A 10374-nucleotide genomic window follows, 5' to 3' on the forward strand; every position below is an offset into this window, starting at 1 on the left:
TTGCTTTCTCTCAGTCCCATTCAGGAATACCAATGATTCATAGATTTGGCTTCTTTACATAATTGCATATTTCTCAAAGGTTCTGTTCGTTCCTTTTTATTCTTTTTACTTTAATTTTGTCTCACTGTCTTATTTTAGAGAGCCAGTCATCAAGTTCTGAGATTATTTCCTCAGCTTCATCTATTTTGCTGTTAATATATGATTATGCAACAACAGTTGTGATTGCATTGTGAAACTTTTGTAATGTGTTTGTCAGTCCTATCAGATAACTTGGGTTCTTTTTTATACTGGGTATTTCATCCTTCAGTTCCTCACCATTTTATTGTGATTCTTCATTTCCTTGAGTTGGGTTTTGCTATTCCCTGAATATTGATGATCTTCATTCCTATCCATATTCTGAATTATATTTCTGTCATTTGAGCCAATTCACCATGATTAAGCCCCATCAGAGATTCTTGGTGTTTCTCAAACCTTTGTACTCATTTAAACTGTAGTATTTTTCCTTAATGACTCCCAAGAAACTAGAATGTGTGAAGTATTTTCAGTGCCCCAAGACAAGAGAGCTAGAATCCAGTCCTTTTGGAAGCAGCCAGGCAAGTTGGGGTACTAGATAATGTGCTTCAATTCCTTTTTCCTTGAGGAAGAAGCTCGGAGCTGAATTTTATCACCTTCTTTCTCTGGATCGAACTGGAAAGAAGAACTATGGCAAGTGCCTGCATGCTTATTCAGATCAGATGCTGTTTCAAACCATTGCTCTGCCCTCTGTTTCCACATCCCTGTGAAATATACTTGAAATTGCCTCCCTATAAAAATTCAGGGGACATGTAAAAATCAAATTGTCTGTTTCCATTTTCTCAGAGCTCAGAGTGCTGTGTTGCCTATTGCCCAGTATTTAAAGACAGTTTTTCCATTTATTTTGTCCACTTTGCTAGTCATTTGTAGCAGGTGAGCTATTCCCATACCAGTATTTTTTCATGAGAGATACCATATAGCTGGTTTCTTTACAGAGCATTAATTGTATATTATTGTACCTATTTTTTTCATGATGACTATGATGTTGAAAGATGCCCATTTTTTTGTGCCTCCCCTTTTTCAAGAAACAAATTTATTAATTTCTTGATATATTTATATCAAACTTGGTTAAGCAAAGATTAGTTTACCAGTGAAGTCATTGTATTTTGTTTAAAAATAATTTTTAAAAATATGAATTGCTTTAGGTTATGGTTTACCACCTTTTTGTGGCAATGAATTTATGGAACTAGGAGAACATTCACCACCAATTAAATAAAATCCAGTTTTTCAAACATTCTTTGTATTTTTTCCTAATACCAGTTACTCTTCTGGATCCTCTAATAAAATTACTACGTTAATATATTTACTCTTTCTTCTTGAATTCAAAGATATATATATTCTGTTTTATCACTGGTATACTACTTTCTAGTTATGTTCACAGCATTATTCTGAATTGTACTATTTATATTACCATTGTGTTACTACCTTTGCATTATTTGTGTCTGTTGCTGCATTTCTGTGGATTGAGGATATATCTTTAAATATTTGTAATAAAAAAGACATATATAATAGATACGAGAAGTAACATTAAAATGACATTCTAGCATATTTCCAATTATAAAAATCTATGGTGATATAAGTGAGAAAAATTGCTTCTATTTGTAAGGATAGTGAATTGGAGGGGATACCAGTGAGGTTTAGAGATTACTGGTAATAATCTATATCTTAATAAAAGTGTTGGTTATGTGGATGTGTTTACTTAGTGTTGTTTGGATACTTTTAGTATTTTTGCATTTTGGTTTTTTTTTTTTTTTTTTTTTTGAGACGGAGTCTCACTCTGTTGCCCAGGCTGGAGTGCAGTGGCGCAATCTCGGCTCACTACTAGCTCCGCCTCCTGGGTTCATCCCATTCTCCTGCCTCAGCCTCCCGAGTAGCTGGGACTACAGGCGCCTGCCACAATGCCCGGCTAATTTTCTGTATTTTTAATAGAGACAGGGTTTCACTGTGTTAGCCAGGATGGTCTCAATCTCCTAACCTCGTGATCCGCCCGCCTGGGCCTCCCAAAGTGCTGGGATTACAGGCATGAGCCACCGCGCCTGGCCTGTTATGTGTACCTTATACATTGCAAAAATGTTTTGTTAATGACATACAAGTATATAAACTTAGATGAACTATATTTGCTAAATGAGGTGCCATTGAGATTAATCAGTGCAATCTTATAGTACATGTGGAAATTTTAATAGCATAATAAAATTTGAAAGATGATTTCTGTAAAAATTACGATTAATCTTGCTTTTAATTATTAATTTTGTTTCTTTCGACATCACTATATTACTTGAGGAACAGCTAATATATGTACAGGGCAAAGTTTCAGTAACCAAACATTGAAGAATGCTGATTTAGAAAGTGGATTTCAGGCCAGGTGCAGTGGCTCATGCTTGTAATCCCAGCATTTTGGGAGGCCAGGGCGGGCAGATTACCTGAGGTCAGGTGTTTGAGAACAGCCTGGCTAACATGGCAAAACCCCATCTCTACTAAAAATACAAAAATTAACTGGGCGTGGTAGTGGGTGCCTGTAATCCCAGCTACTTGGAAGGTGGAGGCACAAGAATATCTTGAACCCATGGGGCAGAGTCTCCTGTGAGCTGAGATCACACCACAGCACTGCAGCCTGGGCAACAGAAGACAGAGTGAGACTTTGTCTCACCAAAAAAAAAAAAAAAAAAAAAAAAAAGTGAATTTCGGATACTTTGCTTTCTACTTTGCTAATTTTGCTTAAAGCAGCAATAGTATTTGAAGAACTAACATATCCCATATGGTGGGTTGACGCATAGTGTCTCTCTGGAGAAAACATTCAGTGGGCATGATGTTCCAGTTAATTCATAATTAAATTTTCTGACAGATACTAGTGATGCATATGTATTTTGTTTGTTGTTAAACTGAGAGTCTAACAGCTTAACTTTTCATATATAATAATTTAAAGTAATACATGAATGTGGTCAAATTTTAAAGGGAAAATGACAAGGAAGACCTTGTGAGGAAAAGTATCCACCTCTACTAACCCTCCACACACCCTGTTCTATTTTACAGAGGCAAGCTATTTTCATCCATTTATCAAATGTATTCACCACTTAACATGTGTCAGTTTTTGTAGTAGTTGAGGAAACATCTATTTTGATTCGCACTGATATTTACCTGTTTAACTCAAAATGATAATAATGCATTATTACGTCATGATGTATCAACTTTAATACTATGTATTGACACCCACAGATAAAAGATAAGACTATAGCTCACTTACACTTCTTTGTGTTGGGGAAAAGAGGTACTGGGAATTTCAGAGTTGAAGAAGATTTGAGTCTCCATACTGCTGGGAGTGACCAGTCAAAACACTGCAGAAGAAAAAAAAATCATAATTAACCCAGTGGATACATCTTGCCTGCTGCCTAGACAGAACTGATTTATCAAAACAGAGGAGCTGCAATAGAGTAAGAGTAATTCACGCAGAGCTGGCTGTGTGGGAGACCAGAGTTTTATTATTACTCAAATCAGTCTCCCCGAGCATTCAGGGAACAGAGTTTTTAAAGACAACTTGGTGGGTGGGGGTAAGCCTGTGAGCTAAGAGTAATGATTGGTCAGGGATGAAATCATAGGGAGTTGAAGCTGTCTTCTTGTGCATAGTCAGTTCCTGAGTGGGGGCCACAAGATCAGATGAGCCAGTTTATCGATCTGGGTGGTGCCAGCGGATCCATCAAGTTCAGATTCTGCAAAATGTCTCAAGCGCTGATCTTAGGAACAGTTTAGGGAGGGTCAGAATCTTGTAGCCTCCAGCTGCATGATTCCTAACCCATAATTTCTAATCTCGTGGCTAAAGTTAGTCCTATAAAGGCAATCTAGTTCTCAGGAAAGAAGGAAGTCTGCTTTAGGAAAGGGCTGTTATTGTCCTCATTCCAAACTATAAACTATAAACTATAAACTAAGTTTCTCCCAAAGTTAATTCAGCCTACACCCAGGAATGAACAAGGACAGCTTGGAGGTTAGAAGCAAGGTGGAGTCAATTAAGTTAGATCTCTTTCACTGTCTCAGACACAATTTTGCAAAGGCAGTTTCAGTAACATGGTAATAAAAACTTTTCAAAACTAAACACTGAGAAGTAAAGATTGAAAAAAAAAAACATGTAACTATAGGGACCTATAAGAAAACATAAAGTAGCCTAACATATGGGAAATTGAAGTTCCAGAGAAAAATTGATTGTCAGAAACTGATGAATGAAATATTTTCAAATTCGATAAAAGTTATAATCACAGATATCTAAGAAACTAAATAAACTCTAAATGGCAGCATGACATAAAAAAAGACCAAAGCACAGCAAAATTAAATTGTCGAAAATCAGTTATAATGGGAACATTTTAACAAAACATTTTTGCTCATTTTTAAACTGCTTTAAAAGACATTTGATTGTTCAACAGAAAATAGGAACACAATGTGGAGATTTATAATATATTTAGAAGTAAAATATTTGACAATAGCAGAATAGCTAAGGAGAGGAAAGTACCATACTCTAAGATGCTTATACTATATTTGAAGTAGAGTTTAGTTTATAGTTTAACTTTGAAACATCGATGATAATACTCTCTCTCTAAAACTGACCCCTCTCCTTGTTCAGGGACTGAAACCACTTTTGTTAGACTTATAAAAGGCCCCAAGATTAGGATTATGGGAGGGGTCTAAATTCTGCTAATATGTAGGCCTAGTTAAATGATAAGCAGCCATTGTTGTTCTATAATCCCTTACTGATCAGGAATCTTGTGGCCAGAGGTCACAAGATTTCTGACTTCTCCAATTGCTCCTACAGATAACATCACTATTGTAGCACCTAATATGTGTCTTTTGAGATGGTTTTCAGACTTTTACATTCTGGCAACTGACTGACTCCATCAGAACTTGTGACTCATGACTACCACCCAGAGACTGACTCAATGCGTAAGGACCATTTTCTACATCCCTATGAGTACATCCCCAGCGAATCAGCAGCACCTATTTCCTAGCCAGCTGCCCACAAAATTATCCATAAAAACCTTAGCCTCAAAAGTTCTCCGAGAGGGTGATTTGAATAATAAACTCCCACCTTCTACTTGACTAGGCCTGTGTTAATTAAACTCTTTATCTATTATAATACCGGTATCTTAGTGGATTGGTTTTATCTGTGCAGTGAACAAGAAGAATCCACTGGATGACTGCAAAAGCTCAAGAGACACCACCAAAAATAATACAATAAAATAAAACAAGAGGTTTAGCTGGGAAACCTGCAAAAGAATTAAACTGGAATTATTAAAAAAAAAAAAATGCAAAGCACGCAGGACAGAAAGTAAGGAAAAAGTAAAACCAAGGAAAAATAGAACACGAGATAGTAAGTTTTAACCCAAATATGTAAATAATTATCCTAAATCTACATGATGTAAGCACATGAATTAAAAGGCAGATTGTCAGATTAGGTTAAAAAAAAATCAGGACCAGACTATATAGGTAGTCTTTAAAAATAGTTAAAAGTAAAAAGCATATATATATACACACACACACACACACACACACACACACACACACACACTCTAAGCCCTGATCTGAAAAAGAGTGATGATATTAATTTCAGACAAAGTAGATTTAAACAAATCTAGGTTATTGCTTTTGCCAGAGATAAAAGGTCATTTCTTAATTGCAACATGGTCGATTTGACTTTGATTTTGCACTCCAACAGGTAAATAACTTGGAAGTCATAACTCCTGCTTTCTTAACGAAAGAAATGCTCAACAACCTAAAAATGAATGGTACTCTTAGATCTATCAGATAATTGGCTTCACAAAGCAAACCACCACCCCAGAACCTGGAGATATACGCAAATACAGAAAATCATAGCCTACTGGAAGAAGAAACTACTGGAGCCAGTAAGAGGTAGAAACAATTTCTGGAGGCAGAGCATGGACTAGCTTAAGAGTTAAAACATCCTCAGGGCCTGGTTTTAGAGAGGGCATCAAACTTTCATGTGTTTTACCTCCAGAAGCCCGACCAGGTTCTCATGAAGAAGACTGGAAGAAAATCCCCTCTTGCTTTCAACAGCAGGTGAAAAGTAAACACTTTGAAATACAGGGAGATCCTGATCTTAGGGGAAACTACTTAAGGAGTACCTTATATGGCCTAGGAGTAGAACAATGAGACAATTTAGCCCTCTCTAGCCTTCCTGTCTCAACAAAAGGGAAGAAAAGAAAAGGCAAAGAAACTCTCCTAAAAGTCATATCCCAGGGACTCAGGCCCATTAAAATAACTGAGATTGGGATATTCACATAGATAATGAAAGAAAACATCCAGCCTCCATCACCCCATTCCCCAACCTCGAACCACTGAAAACTAGGGGAAATGTCACCATATAGGACAAAGGTAGGTAAGGAGATCCCAGAAGACCCCATCAACACCTTGGATACTTACAGTCCATACCACTGGGGTCCCCGGTCCCCTGCAGTCCTCACAGACACTAAGCCAGGGTAAGAGAGCTTCCCCATATAGCTGTGTTCTCCATAGAGGAGCTGACACTATGACCTGTGCCCCGCATGGCTACTGTGCTATGCCATCTTGGAACTGGAACTATTGCTGGAGTATGTCTTGCTCTGGAGATGAATGACTGTGACATTCTCTTCATCCCTGAGGATAAGCCACTGCTGAACTAACCCTGTCTGGCAGTCCAACATTTCCAAGCCAAGCGGCAACCCTTCCACCTGAAACCAAGTGGTGGTTCAACCACTCCACCTACCCTTCCGAGTCCTCAGTCTGAGCTGTGATCATCCCCCGCAGAAGAGAGCTGAAGCTTATGCTCCCTCCTGGATAAATGGTGCTTTGGTAGAACCACTCTGTCTGCCTTTCCTAGTTGTGGCTCCACCTTGCCCTAGGGGCCTAGCCTGAACACGCACCTTGCTTCCCTGGGTTAATGGTTCTTTGGTGGAACTACTTTATTTACCCTTCCCAGTCATTGTTCTTTCCTGCCCTTAGGGGCTTGAGCTGAAGCCGTACACTGCCTCCTGAAGAAACTTTTCCTTGGTGAAATTCCAGTCTAAAACTGGAACTCCCTTATATATGACTTGATTATTTTTCTCCGGGTCTTCTTAGAATTTACACTTTGTCTTTAACTTTTGACAACTTTACTATAGTGAATCTCATATACCTCTTCAAGTCACCGTTGAGTCCTGCAACTGGGGACCTGAGCTAAAGCTGCACACTCCCTCCTAGGGAAATGATGCTTTGGTAGAACCGCTTCATCTACCCGTTTTAGTTGTGGCTGTGCCCTGCGCCCCCAGGCCTGAGCTGAGGCTGCAGCATTCTCTCTTGAGGAAAAAGTGCCTTGGCAGAGTTGATCCATCTTACTCCTTATAGTCACTGATTCTGCATCCGGCCGCTGGGAACCAGGTCTAAAGTTGCACACTTCATTTTAGGGAAACAATGCTGTCCTGGGGCTGTTCCATCTACCTCTCCCAGTCCCTACTGCACCCTGCTCCTTGGGGTCCAAGCTAAAGTTACACACCCCCTTCCTGGGAAATGGTGCCTTGGTGAAGTTGCTCCATATGCCCTTCAAAGTCACTGCTACACTCTGTCCATAGGGGCCTGAGCTGAAGCTACACACTTCCTCTAGAGAAATTTAAAAACAATAACAACAGCAACAACAACAACGAAATCTGCCAGTTGCTGCTGCACCCTTCCCTAACCTTGCTGGTGCTGAAACAATGCCAGTCATTCTGGAAAAACTTTGCCTTGGCTGTCCATTATATTCACCCCGCTCTGTGCTTGAGCTAAAGAATTATTCTGCCTCCTGGATACAATACCATGGCCACCCAGAGCAGTCATGCCCTCTCACTGTCTAAGTTGAAGCAGCAACCTGACTCCCAAGAACAAGTACTTTGGTCAACCAAAGTGGTCACTCACCCTAGTACCTAAGCTGAAGCAATATCCTGTATCCTAGGGAAATGGTGCCTTGGCTGCCAAGAGTAGTCACACACACTGAGCCTGAGCTGAAGAAGAACACTCCCCCAGGGGAAGTGGTGCTTTGGCCTAGCTGAGCAACTGTGCGTCCCAGAGCTGAGTTGACATAGCATCCCACATCCCAGGGAAAAAAAAAAAAAAAAAAAAAAAAGCAGTGGCTGAGCTAAAATACCTTGTCCCCCAAGCCAGACAACTCTAGTAACCTTCATCCCTGAAGCTGGACTAGGCCCCTGGAGTCTGAGCTTCTGAGAAACCTCTCTCTGGGTAAAGGAGTAATCACTGTGCTACTCCCAGCTCCCACAAGTGTAAATAGCTGTGCTCTGCCATTCTGAAGTTCTTGCTGCCACTACACCTGGCCTCACAGAGAGTCTAGGATATAGCAGCACCCCACCATTCCAGGAACTACAGTTACCACTAGCAGTGTCCAATTCCTGAGGACCTGAGTTTCCACTGGGCTCTGTTGGCTCAGGTTCCCAAATTGCAACCACACCCCGATTCCCAGGTCCAAACATCCAGACTGCCCATTCATTCCTGGAGGCAGACCAGTGCAATGCCCTGCCCCCAGTGATGGAATTGTAGCAATAACCTAGCTCTGGGGACTAGGGATACAAATGGACTGAGACCAAAAATTGGTCCTGAGTAGTAGCATGCTGAAAGATTTCTGCTATAAAAGCTGCTGTTAGGCTAACTGGAATTCCTTTATATATGACTTGATTCTTTTCTCCAGTTCTTCTTAGAATTCACTCTTTGTCTTTAACTTTTGACAATTTTACTATAGTGAATCTCAGAGAGAACGTTTTTGGGTTGAATCTATTTGGGAACTTTTGAGCTTCCTGGTTGTGCAGCATCTAGGAGTAAACTAAAAGTGGAATATATAATTAGAAGAAAAGCAGAACACAAAAATTTGAAAAATATGTAGATTGGCCATGTGGTAGGGAAGAAAAGAAAAGAAGATTCTCAGGTAATAAATCCAAGGGTTTTGTGGATCAACAACTTGCTAAAGACATTAGCACAGATAAGAGGGAGCCAGGTGCTGATAGCCAAGACAATGATAAAAACTCCCCAAAGGCATTTCAGAAATCTTCAAGTTCACCCCTCCCATCAGAGGCACAGAGGCCTAAGAGGATAGATTGGTTTTGGGGTCCAGGCCTGGGACTGCTGTTGCCTGGGATTGCCTTGGGAAGCTGCTCCTTACATCCTCACCACTCCAGCACCAGCCATGGCTCAAATGGCCCCAGGTACCGCTGGTGCTACTGCTCTAAAGACTACACATGATAAGCCTTGGCAGCTTCCACCAGATGTTAAGTCTGCAGGTGACCAGGATGAAAGAGGCTTGGTGGCTTCCAATTATATTCAGTTAGTCATCAGAAGACTTGAGACTTTGGGACAGTGAGAAAGCAGCCCTCTTTCATCAGCTCTTCTACCTGGTATTGGGAAGTGAAGAGTTTGAACGCAAACTTAAATGTATTCTAAGTTTGCTTCTTTTATGAAGTAGCTTCTTGTATCACAGGACCTCTCTTGGGTTCTGGAAAGATAGCCACGTGGATATGGTAAGTAAGGCTCTGAGGAGTCAATTTTGAAGCACGAGTTTTTTACAAGAATGCCCCCAGAATACTACTGCCCCCATTCCCCTATTTTATACACTGCAAACTATATTTTAAGATTAAGTGGACTGCAAATGCACTAAGAAAGTTCACTGGGGCACAAACCAAAATCAGTTCTTAGGTAAAAGAGGCTAAAAATTGTTGTGGTTCATACGGACTATTGATTTCATTAGCAGAAAAAATAGTTTCATTCATTTGAAAAACCACATTCAGTGCTCCATGGCAAGAGTATTAAAACAAATTCTCTTCAAATTCTCCATGTTTGGTGTTCATAACCCACAGGGTCAAGATAGTAAAGTTGGAGCAGTCCCTTTGTCAGGGAATAGAAAGAACTTTGGGAGGAAGTCCAACAGAGTTAAAGAGTCCAATGATTAGAAAACAGGAAGCTGCCCTCTCAAGCATGCAGATCCACCAATAGGGTCTAGCCATCAGGTATAAACAGAAACCTAGTCTAGACAGATAGTCAGTACCAGAGAATTCTGGCATTACGCAGCCAGTATCACAGACAGTATTGAGCCAGAGGGCTGAGTCACAACAGTCACACTTTTGGAAGGATTAGGCGATGCAAAGTGAAACTCTAATCCCTGATTCTAAGTCCTATAAAGCTTGAAGGAAAGGAAACATGTGAGGAACATAGAAATGGGGAGAAAAGGCCGGGCGCGGTGGCTCAAGCCTGTAATCCCAGAACTTTGGGAGGCCGAGACGGGCGGATCACGAGGTCAGCAGATCGAGACCA

Source organism: Mandrillus leucophaeus, unplaced genomic scaffold, assembly GCF_000951045.1.
Source record: "Mandrillus leucophaeus isolate KB7577 unplaced genomic scaffold, Mleu.le_1.0 Scaffold875, whole genome shotgun sequence".
Taxonomy (NCBI): Eukaryota; Metazoa; Chordata; class Mammalia; order Primates; family Cercopithecidae; genus Mandrillus; species Mandrillus leucophaeus.